The sequence below is a fragment of the Vigna umbellata genome, chromosome 7, assembly GCF_029865625.1.
Source record: "Vigna umbellata cultivar VRB3 chromosome 7, Vumbellata_1.0, whole genome shotgun sequence".
NCBI lineage: Eukaryota > Viridiplantae > Streptophyta > Magnoliopsida > Fabales > Fabaceae > Vigna > Vigna umbellata.
In genome coordinates, this window is record NC_142171.1 from 22013932 (window position 1) to 22026202 (window position 12271).

The window sequence follows — 12271 nt, forward strand, 5'->3', positions numbered from 1 at the left end:
GGATGTTGATGATGATATGTTTGAAACTGGAAAATGGAAGATTCTGTATTGATGAAATGATAATATGAATTATGTAATGTATGAGATTTATGTTGAAGATAAATTCTAAGTTATGGATCGTATGAAAATTTTGAAGTTAATGTGAATGAAAAATCTGGAAATCTGATCTTCTCTGATTGATCATGTACGCTCGTTATCGAACGGTCTTATACCGTTCGGTTTCCCTGGAAAATCACTTAGAATAAGGATTCTTTCATTTGGAAAGGACTCTGATTAAGAACGAGCGTTATTGGTGTCAAGAGTTAGGTGTGAGCGTTCGGCTTAGCCTAGCGTGTCTAACCATTGAAAATAAATTGAAGTATAGTTAGGACGCTCGGTCTTGTTTACCAGCGTTCGTCATAAGTAGCGCTTAGTATCATTCTGAGCGTTCGTCCAAATGAGCTCTCGGTCTTGTTTACCATCGTTCGTCATAAGTAGCGCTTAGTATCATTCTGAGCGTTCGTCCAAATGAGCTCTCGGTCTTAGATTGAGCGTTCGTCCTAGTTAGCGTTCGGTCTGATACCGAACGTTCGTTCAAATGCGCGTTCGTTCTATTTGGTGCTCGGTCATTGACCTGGCGTTCGTCCTAAGCAGTGTTCGGCTTTATAACTGAACGCTCGTCTTATCATTGCTTCGTGAGTGAACGTAACTAGCGTTCGTCCAAACTCTGATTTAACGTTCGGTCATTGACTGACAGGGTTGCTTTCTGAATTCAATTATACATTGGTGATTATCTAAATATATTCATAATGACTTTATCCTTTGGATTCCACCTGGAGTCTTTATACTTAAAATTTTTCTAAGTATTATTCATATTTTCTAAGATCAGTTCTTGCAAATGATTTAAGTGTCGAAACGTACGTCAGTGGATAAATGGTTCGTTTCTTTTGTTCAGAAACGAGGTTGCAGTGTGCTGTAATACATTCATTTTGATCTATTAAAGGATAAACTGTTGTTTAAAATAAGAGAGTGGAACACAGAATGGAAATTTGAATATGAGAAATGGTTAAAATGTGCGAATGGTATTTGGAATGAATTTTTATTGGATTGGATTGTGAATGAGCGTTCCAAGGAGGAACGTCTCCATGATGTGAATATGAGAAGTAGTGTGGTATGACCATGGTAAAGCTGCTGATGGCTGTTCATCCTGATATTCCGTGATTGCTCATCCTCATGTAGAGGAGAGTAGTTCATGCGTGGGAATGGCAGGAGGCCCTAGTCCTACATAGTACTTTGGGCTGATAAGGGTTAACCTCGGGTGGCAGCTGTTGAGGGTATCCCAGTTACTACATCACCCGGGTGCAGGAACGCCTGTAGATACATGGATCATACAGTCCGGACAGTCTTAAATTATGAGAATTCGAATGAGTTACTGTATGCGTGGATATATATGTTTAATGTTGTATGAAATGTATGATTGATTTACTACGTTAAAAAGTATGTTGATTGTATTGAATTAAATTACCTAAGCTTACCCTTGCAATTTCCTTGTGTTGTCTACTGTTTCTGTATGTCCGTCTTGTCAATGCAATGATCATCTGTTGTGGATGTGAGCAGATGGTGAGGCACCCTTGGAATCAATGCTGGAAGAAGAAAATTTGGAGGATGCCAACTTGGTAGAAGTTGAAGTTAAATCGGAGCAGTAGGGACTAGTTCCGTAGTGGCTGTTAGATTTTCTGTACTGTATTTTGGAAGTTCTGTATATAGTTTTGCAGAATTGTTCAATCAGAACTGGTTTTGTAAATTTAGATAAATTCTGAACTCTGTAAAATTGCTGTACGTGCTGTTTTCTTTTGGAGCAGCTGTTGTAAATATTAAGGCTGCACTGTATTTTCTGTAAATGTGATTAGTTCTGATTAATGGTAATTACTATTTATTGGGATGTTACAGTTAATGTTTTAAATATATATATATATATATATATATATATATATATATTCAAAAATCGTGATGACTGTTAAAATCCATAGGTTATTAAATATATACTCAATCCGGATGCTATTGCTTGATTCTGAAAAAGAAATTTATACCAATCATTAAAATCTATCTTCAACACAATATGAATATTTATTTTTTAAAACTTTCTCATCAAACTAACCTATATATAGGTGTCTTCAAATTAGTTTAGTACTACTTACGGATACATAAGTACGTATGATCAATTTACATACAAAATATTAATTTGTATGGAATTTACAATTTATCTACATATTTTAATTCGTGTAGTTAGTTAGGTAATCGGTAAATTTATTGTAATAAACATAGGTTTCAAACTAACAACAGAATTTGTTTTCCATCTTTTACATATCTATTAATTCAAAATAAACTTAACAAATTAAATTAATTAACTCTTTTCACCTTATATCTCTTATTTTTCATAGACTTTTTCCAAAACTATAAAAAGCTAGAGTCATCGTAGATTTACAAAAAAATACAGGTTACTGAGAAAAATAAAAATAAAAATATACCTATTTAACTTACACTTCACATGAATGCCCGATACATGTATTGAAAAGAAGAAAATCTAAAGATTTGTGGAAATTAAAATACATACCGAAAACAATTTATTTCTAATGCAGTGCCAGCCTCTTCTTCTTCCAGAGGTGTGCGCCCCCTAGGCTCGGAAACGGATTGTTTTGAGTTATGCCGTTGATGTTAAGAGAGGGAAGGTGGGAGAGAACCGAATTGTGGAGGCGCATTCATTGAGACTTCTCCATAACCACAAATGAAACCCGAAAACAACAACGATTTTGTGGACGAGTGACGAGCATTAAAACTCAAATTCCCCTAATTTCAGTTTGATTTAGCAATTGCAGAGAGAATAAGACTTTCAACCAAAAGTAGAATACGGATTCTCAACTTTACCCTTTCTTGAATAATATTTCCACTTTGTTTACTTAATTTTTTAATTCAAAAATTACAAAAATAGAATTGACCCACGTTTTTATTGACACATATGTTAAAATTAAACTGTCAGCATGCCACATGACACAATCCTTAACGCAAGCCGATACAATAGGCATTGCAATCCGAAGAATTTTACTCGGAGAAATAGAGGGAACATGTATCACACGTGTAAAATCAGAGAAAATACCACATGAATATTCTACCATATTAGGTATTGAAGAATCAGTACATGAAATTTTCATGAATTTGAAAGAAATTGTATTGAAAAGTAATATGTATGGAACACAGGACGCATCGATTTCTTTCAAAGGTCCTGGATATATAACCGCTCAAGACATCATTTTACCACCCTCGGTGGAAATCGTTGATAATAGACAACATATAGCCAACGTAACAGAACCTGTTAATTTGTGTATTGAATTAAAAATTGAGAGAAATCGTGGGTATCGGATAAAAACACTAAAAAACTTTCAAGACGGAAGTTATGATATAGATGCTAGATTCATGCCTGTTCGAAATGTAAATTATAGTATTCATTCTTATGTAAAAATTGATCAATTTGACACCCCTATTTGATTCAATTTTACAAAAATAAGGACCCAATTGAGACATTAAACAAAAAAAATGGAGAGAAGTAAGGAGAAAGGGAGAATCATTGGGCCTATCAAGGAGAAGGTTCACCAGAGAGACAATCCAATTATATAAGAGATTGACATCATTCTCTATCCAAAACTTTAAGGCTTTGTTCACTTGAATGAATTTGGGGAGAATGATTGAATGACACTAGTGCATTAAAGGGAAATAGCACCGGTTAATTTTGGTTATAGGCACCGGTTCTGGAACCGAAGCGTATACGGACGAGGTAAAAAGGGGGCGACTTTATGCCTCGGTTTTGAACCGGGTTAAAACCGAAATCAGATTATGCCTCGGTTCTTAGATAACCGAGGCAATAGCGTGTTTTTTTTGTTTGCGTCCGCTTCTCCCTCTTCGTTCCATAGTCTCCTTCTCCCTTTTCTTTGCACAGTCCACTTCTCCCTTTTCGCACAGTCCACAGTTCAACAACACAGTCCATAGTGAAAATTCAAGCAAAACAATAAACCATCCATAGTGCAAAACAATAAACAATCCACAGTTCAGCAACACAGTCCACAGTTCAAGCAAGTTATTGAATTTTCCTTGGTCAGAAGATACAGAACCACCACTACAAGAAAAAAGTGTATTACATACAGCAAAAATCCGTATATAAGACCCAAAATCCGTATATATTTTGTGTTTATATACGGATTACATATATACGGACCAAAATCCGTATATAATACCATCGTAGCTAAGTTTACATACGGATTTATCCGTATATAACTTATATACGGAAATTATATACGAATTTTTCCGTATATAAGTTATATACGGAAATATCCGTATATAAATTATATACGGAAATTATATACGGATTTATCCGTATATAAATTATATACGGAAAAATCTGTATATAATTTCCGTATATAAGTTATATACGGATATTTCCGTATATAACTTATATACGGAAATTATATACGGATTTTTCCGTATATAATGGTTTAACGAGAGCAAAATAAATTCTCTGTATATAACAGTTCTCCATGCACAATATACAAGCAGACCTAGACATTGTAGTGAACATTCAACATTGTTACAAGCAAACCTGGACATTATACATTGCACATTGACATATAAATTTAATAAGGTTTTCAGATACACTTAATCCACAAAGAAAACATTGTATATGAATACATAAATATTGTATAATGTAAATATAACTGCAACATTTGGAGTTCATAAACAGATTGTAGTTGTGGTTCTAAATAAGTTCAACACTAATGGAAATAAGTTCTATAAAATTCCTAATAATGCATGTAATCATCATTTCCATCTTCTGGTTGTTCATGTGGTGGTTGCTGGTGTGGTGGTTGCTGTTCTGGAGGTTGCTGTTCTGGTTGGACTATATTGGGTACGTCATTTTGAACTTGAGGATTTTGAAGGTTTAAAAATTGTTGTGCAGCCGCGGCTGCTGAAGGCGGAAGGAACGGCAGGAGGACGCCAATAAAGCCTTCAAACTTTTGAAGCTGCTGACCATATTGTTGTAACTGCGATTTCAGGTTAAGAATTTCTTCTGAATTTTGAGGTTGAGCAGTAGAAGATGCCTGTGTCTGTTGGATGTAACTATCAACACAGTCATCTTGGGAAGTGACATTTCCAATGCCGTATACGCGTCCCTTGTATTTTCCACCAGCAGCCTCTAACCAACATCTATTTCTCAATCTTTCCTCCTCCGCAGGGTCTAGAGGAGAAGATGTTGAGACACCAACAGATGCAGTCTCAGATCTAATTTGAGAAAATTTTGCAACAAATTGTTCCTGTTAAATGAATAAATATTATCATTACACATGAGGTTTAAAAAACGAAAATTTATAATGTGATAGAGTTAGTACAAACTTACATGGGTCCGCCTAGACCTTTCGTCCACAAATTCTCCTGTTGATTGACGAATATGTGTCTGCTGAAATATTTCGTCCACTTCCCTTCCTCTTTATTCTTCTTTACAGTTTGCCTCTACTTCCCTTTACCCTTCCCCAAGAGAATGGAGGCCAGATCTTCTTTCTAGGTAAGTAATATATGTTAAGTGGAATAAAGAAAAACACATGGCCCCGCTAGCTTGGAAAAAAGAAGCCTTTCATTTTGGAGAAAGAAGCAACACGTAAGGAAAGCAAATTGTCAAGGAACGCAAAGACCCACTGAATGAGACACATAACACATCAACAGAGGAAGTTAATATAATTGAATTTTCCAGAACTTTCATTTCCAAATATTCTGGGCAACAGGAATGTTTATATGGTTGAATTCTAATACATCCAAATAAAGAACATTAAACTAAATTATTCCATTTGTTTAAATTGGGCAGAACTTTTCCCTTCCACGCATCTCAATTTCTTATCAAAATCACAATCCATGCCATCGGTTCCAAGACAAACTTCAAATTCAAAGAGACAAATTTTAAAAAACCAATAACTCTCAGGAAAAACTGCAAACAAAAGATTTCATATTGGAGAGACAAGAACTCACTTGTAACTCCACAGTGATAGCAAGGCCCTTGCTTGCCCATGTCTCAAACTTTTCCTCAAGTAAAGGGGAAAATATGTAGAAAAACTCAGAACACACAGAAAATATGTACAAAGGCAGCAGAAGCCAATACACCCAGAAGAGTTTATGTTTTACTGTCCTTAAAAAAACTCACATAAACATCACAGAACACACAAAATTACAGAAATTGATATCTGGGTGTTGTAGCTAGAAATCTGTACAAGAGAAAAAACCAGTAAAGCTATCTCAGAAATCACAGAGAAAAGAAGAAGGGAAGGTGCAATGGAGAGAGACAGAAAGAGAGAGGAAGGTCTGAGTATGTGGCTTCTTGTTGTATTGTACATAATTTGAATAATCTGTTGACGGCCAATCTTCCTACTTTGGAATTAACGGCATGCTTAACAAATTGGAAAGGTGTTTTGGATAATATCAAAAGCAAAAAAGCACATAATGTAGGAGTACTTTAGCAATTAGAGGGGTACATTTAGTAGTTATCTTCAAGATTTTAACTCACCTTCTTTTAGTTTTACACCAAACAAAACCCAAGCAAATAAGAAAAGGTGAGCTACATTCACAAGTCACATAATAATGAAAATCATTATAAAACAATTAAATAAATGTTAGGAATAGAGAGCCAAAATATAATTTAGATTTTTATGGTGCTTTATCTATAAGGCTTAAAACCTTTGTTCTATGGTGCTTTATTGATAAAATAAGACAAAGCAGAAAATAAGGTATGTGTACAGTAAGGAAAGCCACCAAGTTGCCTCATGACTTTCAATAAAGCAGCTTAAGTAAATTTTAATTTTTATTCTGGTACGTAATTGTGCAGTTTAATTACGATTAACAGCTGCAAAAATCATTACGTTGTGGAAGCAGAAAACAACCTGAAAATTCTTCAATTAAATATGTTTGTTACATGTCTATGTTTCATTCCTGAGAATAGTGAGGATGGGAATAAGTATTCTCACTATTGGTAAAAGTTAGGGAAATATATTCTGGGATATCTTTATTACCAGCAAAACCCACCATCATGAAAATGATCTGGTATCTTTTATATTGCCCTAGATATGAAAGTCATTGTCCACAATAACTACTTATTCCCACTGATTTCTTCTAGTTTTCCTTTTATTTTTCAATTTTTAACAAAACTAATTTTAACTTTTATCTTAAATGTTAACGGGAACGTCATTCTTGGGTATAATATTACAGAGGATACGATTCCTAAGAGTACAAAATCATATCAGGAAACAAAACTAGCCCCAGATTTTCAGAACTATTAATATAGTTCTATATTAAATGACCCCAATCAGATACAGATTGCCAAAAGAAGAATAGCAACTATCCAATAGAACCCCAGAACAAAACAGAATATGAGCTCTATATTTTACAATTATCATTATAGGCTGGGCATATGACGCTGAAAAATGAAATAGACTATACAAAAGAAATATTGCAACAAATTAGGGAGCATAAGATGAGAATTGTCAATGCAAAAATAAAAGATGAAAGACCACACTTTGAGTTGGAAATTGAAAAGAAATTTGCAGATGAGTGACTGAATAGCTGCAGAATGAACTTACTGTTTGACCTCTTTATATGCCTGCATAATTTACTGCCACAACTGCACTGGAACACCTTGATAGGATGATCATGATCATCAAAGTCAATGCCATAATCCTGCAGTAACACAATAGGCTTTACAGTGAAAATTTGATTCCAGGATTAATATTAAATGGTTTTGCATTAAGTGAACTCCAGAAAATGAGAAGACAAGTCAGTACAAGTTACAACCATTCTCAATGGACTTTCAACTACCCAATTAATTTAATAGCCATAAACAACTACCAAATAATTTCTGCAATGAATAAATCAAATTATCTTGACTTTGATAGTCATTGCCACCATCATGCTTCCTAGTTAAAAAGGGAAATTAATATGCATTACAAAGAATTGAAGATGTTTATATTACACTAACAAGCTTGCTCACCCATGTTAACTCCTCAAGTGCTGCTATTGTTCTGGAAGTAAAAAAAGCAAACTGCACATTTTAACACAAAATCATCAGTAAGAAAAATATTCAATAGTCCACCAAGGCAAAAAGAAGCTACTAAAAGATTTAATAACTTCTCACATGGTAGTAATAATGACCAGGATCCTCAACTTCAACTGGGATCTCAACCAAGTTTGCATCAAAACATCTGGAAAAAGGAAGTATAATTACTATAAACTTTTCACAAATCACAATCAAATTGATACAAGAAAAAAAAAACTATAAAACCAACTCAAATTTAGAAACAAAAATATAAATCAAATGAATAATTAAACCAAAATTTTAAAATTATAATCGCACTATTTTTTAAAAATCATTTCATAGTAAAACATATTTTAGCAAAAAATTTACTATCTCGTTTTAGTAAAAAAAAAATTATATATATATATATATATAAAGTTGCTCTATTTCCTGCTAAAAGCATTTTGTTTGTTCTTTTTCTGCCAATATTGAAGGCACCCTTTCTGTCTCCCATGTTCCTTAAAACAAAAACTCAAATTCTGTCTTTTTGCATGATTTCAGTGACTCATCATATAAAGTATCTTAGTTCATTTGATTTTGTCTGCATGATCTCTTTAGCTCAAACTGCCTTCTGTTCTCCTATGTACCTTAACATAAACAGTACTATTATGTCTCCTATAGTGTCTTGACTCAAGCTTGGAAGCAGTTTTTAACACAAACTGGCATTTTCTATCTCGAGAATCAAGACATGTCAAAATTTAAAATTTGGACATTACCCCATTAATTGTGCATGATTTTGCCAATATATTATTTGAGAGTTCTGTGTAAGTTTATCTGGCTTCATGGATCAATTATTTCAGATCACTTACAGCGTTCCATATGCCTTAGTTTCCACACATATTCAGTCATTGGGGCTTGGCCAAGGTGAGCAGGGTTGATAGCTTATTCTTTCTTGTGAGTATATTATTGTATTTTATGGCTACTTATATTAACTGTTAGTATTTCCAGGATTGTCAATGGGGGTCCTAAATCTTGCAATAGTGTTCCCACAAGTATTATTTTTCGAATTATCCCTTTCTTGTTTCTTTTGTTGGATGGGGTGAGGTGGGAGGTTGAGATTTCTAACAAAAAAAAAAATCAAACCTAGACAATCAACAAAGACAAATTAAGAAATGTGGTTGAATTATTATAGAGTATTATTATAAAAGTCAGTGAACCTCTATTGCAGAACACATGGTTATAAAGACAGAGGAGCACTACATTACATTACGTTATTCATTTGAACAAACTACAGCTGTCAGCTGTTTACTTTGTGTTTAGCCTTTGGATGTAAAACATGATTGTGCATTGAATTTCCATCACTGAGTGATCGCATTAAATAATCAGAGTGGCATAAGGGATTGCTTGCTAAGTGAGTCGAGTTTGAATCCATAATAGAGCAGTAGTAGCAAAAGCAAGAATCACATTTATAAAAGCTAATTTCCATTACAAGAGAGGAAATTAAAAACACCTTTTTGTGGTTCCTTCGGCCTTCGCAGCACCAAGTTCTACGTCTCAGCTTATACCGCAACACAGCAGCCTCAATCGATGCCTCGTCAAAATCCAACTACGTCTTCCCAGACGAACCAAAAATGGGGCAATGAAAATCAAATCAACACAGATTAGGTTTCAATTTTAAAGATTTCTAACCATTACAGATTACCATAAACATGAACGAAAAGAAGAATCACTTACCAGATTTAGGGCTCCAGAGAAGAATGATTTACAGCTGCAGAGAAGAGACGATCCAGAGGGGACGTGACTGAAGGTTTCAGACGAAGGCTCGACACGAGAGCTGACTGAAGGTTGGAGAGGAGAGGTGAATGAATGGTTGATGAAGGATTGATGAAGAGGAGAGTTCGAGAGAGAGAACAAGAGTTCTAGAGTTCGAGAACAGAGTTAGGGTTCGAGAAAGAGGGGAAAACGCTTCTTCAGAGTGTGATATGCAGCTCAGCATCCAATTATTCAGAAAAAAAAAATTTTAAAAAAATAATTTCCCACATCCGTATATAATATCCGCAGTTAATAACTTCGTTCTAACTACATACGGATACTACGGATTATATACGGATATATCCCTGGATAATTTTCCCGCCACCACGCGCAAACTTTATATACGAAATTTATATACGGATTTTTCCGTATATAAATATCCGTATATAATATCCGTATATAAAGCTTTTTCTGGTATCCGTACATAAATTCCGTACATAATGCCTCATTTATATACGGATATGAATCCGTATATAATTATCCGTATGTAATTTCATTATTTCTTGTAGTGCACATCTCAGTAGGAAGCACACGCTAACAGCAACTACAAAAAATCGCTACAATCACAGGCCAAACCAGAGAGAAGAAAAGTGGGAAGAAGAGAGGCTCCTGCAATCACAGTCCACAAGCACTTCCCTACAAAGACACTGATAACCCCAAAAACACCAAACTCCAATCCCCCATACCCATCAACCGATCCCACACCCTTCTTTCAAAAAAACCACATCTTCACAAAAACACCACAACCCTTCTGAAGGGGGCATTGAGGACGCACTCTTCTCGGACGCGCTCTTCTTGGACCCTGCATCAACCCAACATAAAGCACACAGGTGAGCAAAGGTGGGAACTTTGCGAAGCGGGCATTGAGGAAAAGGAAGAGGGTATGCAAAGGTGGGAACTTTGCGAAGCGGGCATTGAGGAAAAGGAAGAGGGTATGCAAAGGTGGGAACTTTGCGAAGGTGGTTTTGACAACGTGCTTGGCTTCTCGATTCATATCGTTCCGGCTCATCTTGGCCTCGAGAGATCCGCGTCAGAGGTGGATGATAGTGGAGAGTTGGGTGTTCGAAGTTTCGGACGAGACGAAGCGAGCGTGGCAAACGAGAAGCGGTGAGAGATTGGCGGTTTTTAGATGTACTGGGGTGAGGTGGTGGAGGAGAAAGAAGGTGGTTGTGGTGGTGGTGGTGGAGGAGGAGGAGGGGAAGGGTGACACAAGTGCGGTGGTGGTGGAACCATAGGCAACAAGGACGCAGGCGAGCCAAGGAGTGGCAGTCGTGGACGCAAATGAAGAATGGGAGAGAACGAGGAAGAAGAAGCTACACAGAGGAATGAGAGAGCACGAGAGGAAGAGGAAGAGGCTGTTGGGCGGAAATGAAACGTGTGTAGGATTTTCAGAAGATGAATAGAGCTACTGCCTCGGTTATTAACGAACTCGAGGTAATACAACCATATAGCACCGGTTAAGAGCAGAACCCGAGGTATAAAGTGGCACTCAGCGGGGTGTATAGGCTTCGGTTGCCTAGAAAACCGAGGTAATAACGCTTTTCAAAAAGTTGTCAGACAGAAAAGTCTAATTTGCAGTGCTGGTGCATAGTTATAGGTCTCGGGTCTTTTAATGACCGAGGCAATATCACCATTACGTCTCGGGTAAGGTGTAACCGAGGTATATAGTAACCGAAGCGTATATAACGCGTCAAAAGCTACTTTTTTTACTAGTGTGAATTTGAGAGAATTTGAAGGTAAATTTTTTGTTGTTTATTTGAGTAGATTTGGAGGTAAGTGAGAGTAGATTTGAAAGTAAAGTTTGTGAGAATTAGTGTATGGTTTAATTGATATGACAGATGAAAAAAATTTACTTCCAAATCCACCCTCACTTACCTTCAATCCACTCGAATAAATAAGAAAAAATTTACTTTCAATTTTTTTCAAATCCATCCAATCACTCTTCCCAAATCTATTAAAGTGAATAAAGTGTAAAAGTTCACCAAGGAAATACAATACCAAATAAGATTTCTGTGCAACGCTTTTTAAAAAACTTATCAAGAAATAACAATAGAAATCTTCTGCACCAGATTTAAATGTTAAAAAAAAATTTTAAAAGGAAAAGTAAGAAAATGAAATCATATTCGATATGGTAAAAATATAAAAAATTAAAATCCCATGAATTTACCATCTTTTTAGTAAACGTATGCACAATCTTCTGTCATATTCTAAGAGAGGCTAATTTTGAAACTACAAAACAACTTTTTTTACCATTGAATTATTATTATGAGTTTATTTAAATTATATGTTTTTAATGAGTTTTTTAAAATATATTAACAATTATTTGAACTTTTATTTGTTTTAATGGTTATTTATTTTAAAATACTAGGCATATTTTCTTTG

General features: G+C 35.3%; 1 long non-coding RNA gene across 2 annotated transcripts; it reads right to left on the reverse strand.

Annotated features, from left to right (window-relative positions):
- Positions 1–4656: 4656 nt before the first annotated feature.
- On the reverse strand, positions 4657–10070 carry LOC148195416 (uncharacterized). 2 transcript variants are annotated; one of them, XR_015780666.1, is made up of 5 exons: positions 9812–10069; positions 9588–9689; positions 8054–8104; positions 7647–7743; positions 4657–5339 (listed from the first exon to the last, which is right to left on the reverse strand). It is a non-coding gene; the product is annotated as an uncharacterized LOC148195416 (long non-coding RNA). The 2 variants fall into 2 exon arrangements; XR_015780667.1 differs by lacking the exon at positions 4657–5339 and adding an exon at positions 6241–6278 and having other exon boundaries at positions 9812–10070.
- Between the last annotated feature and the right edge of the window lie 2201 nt (positions 10071–12271).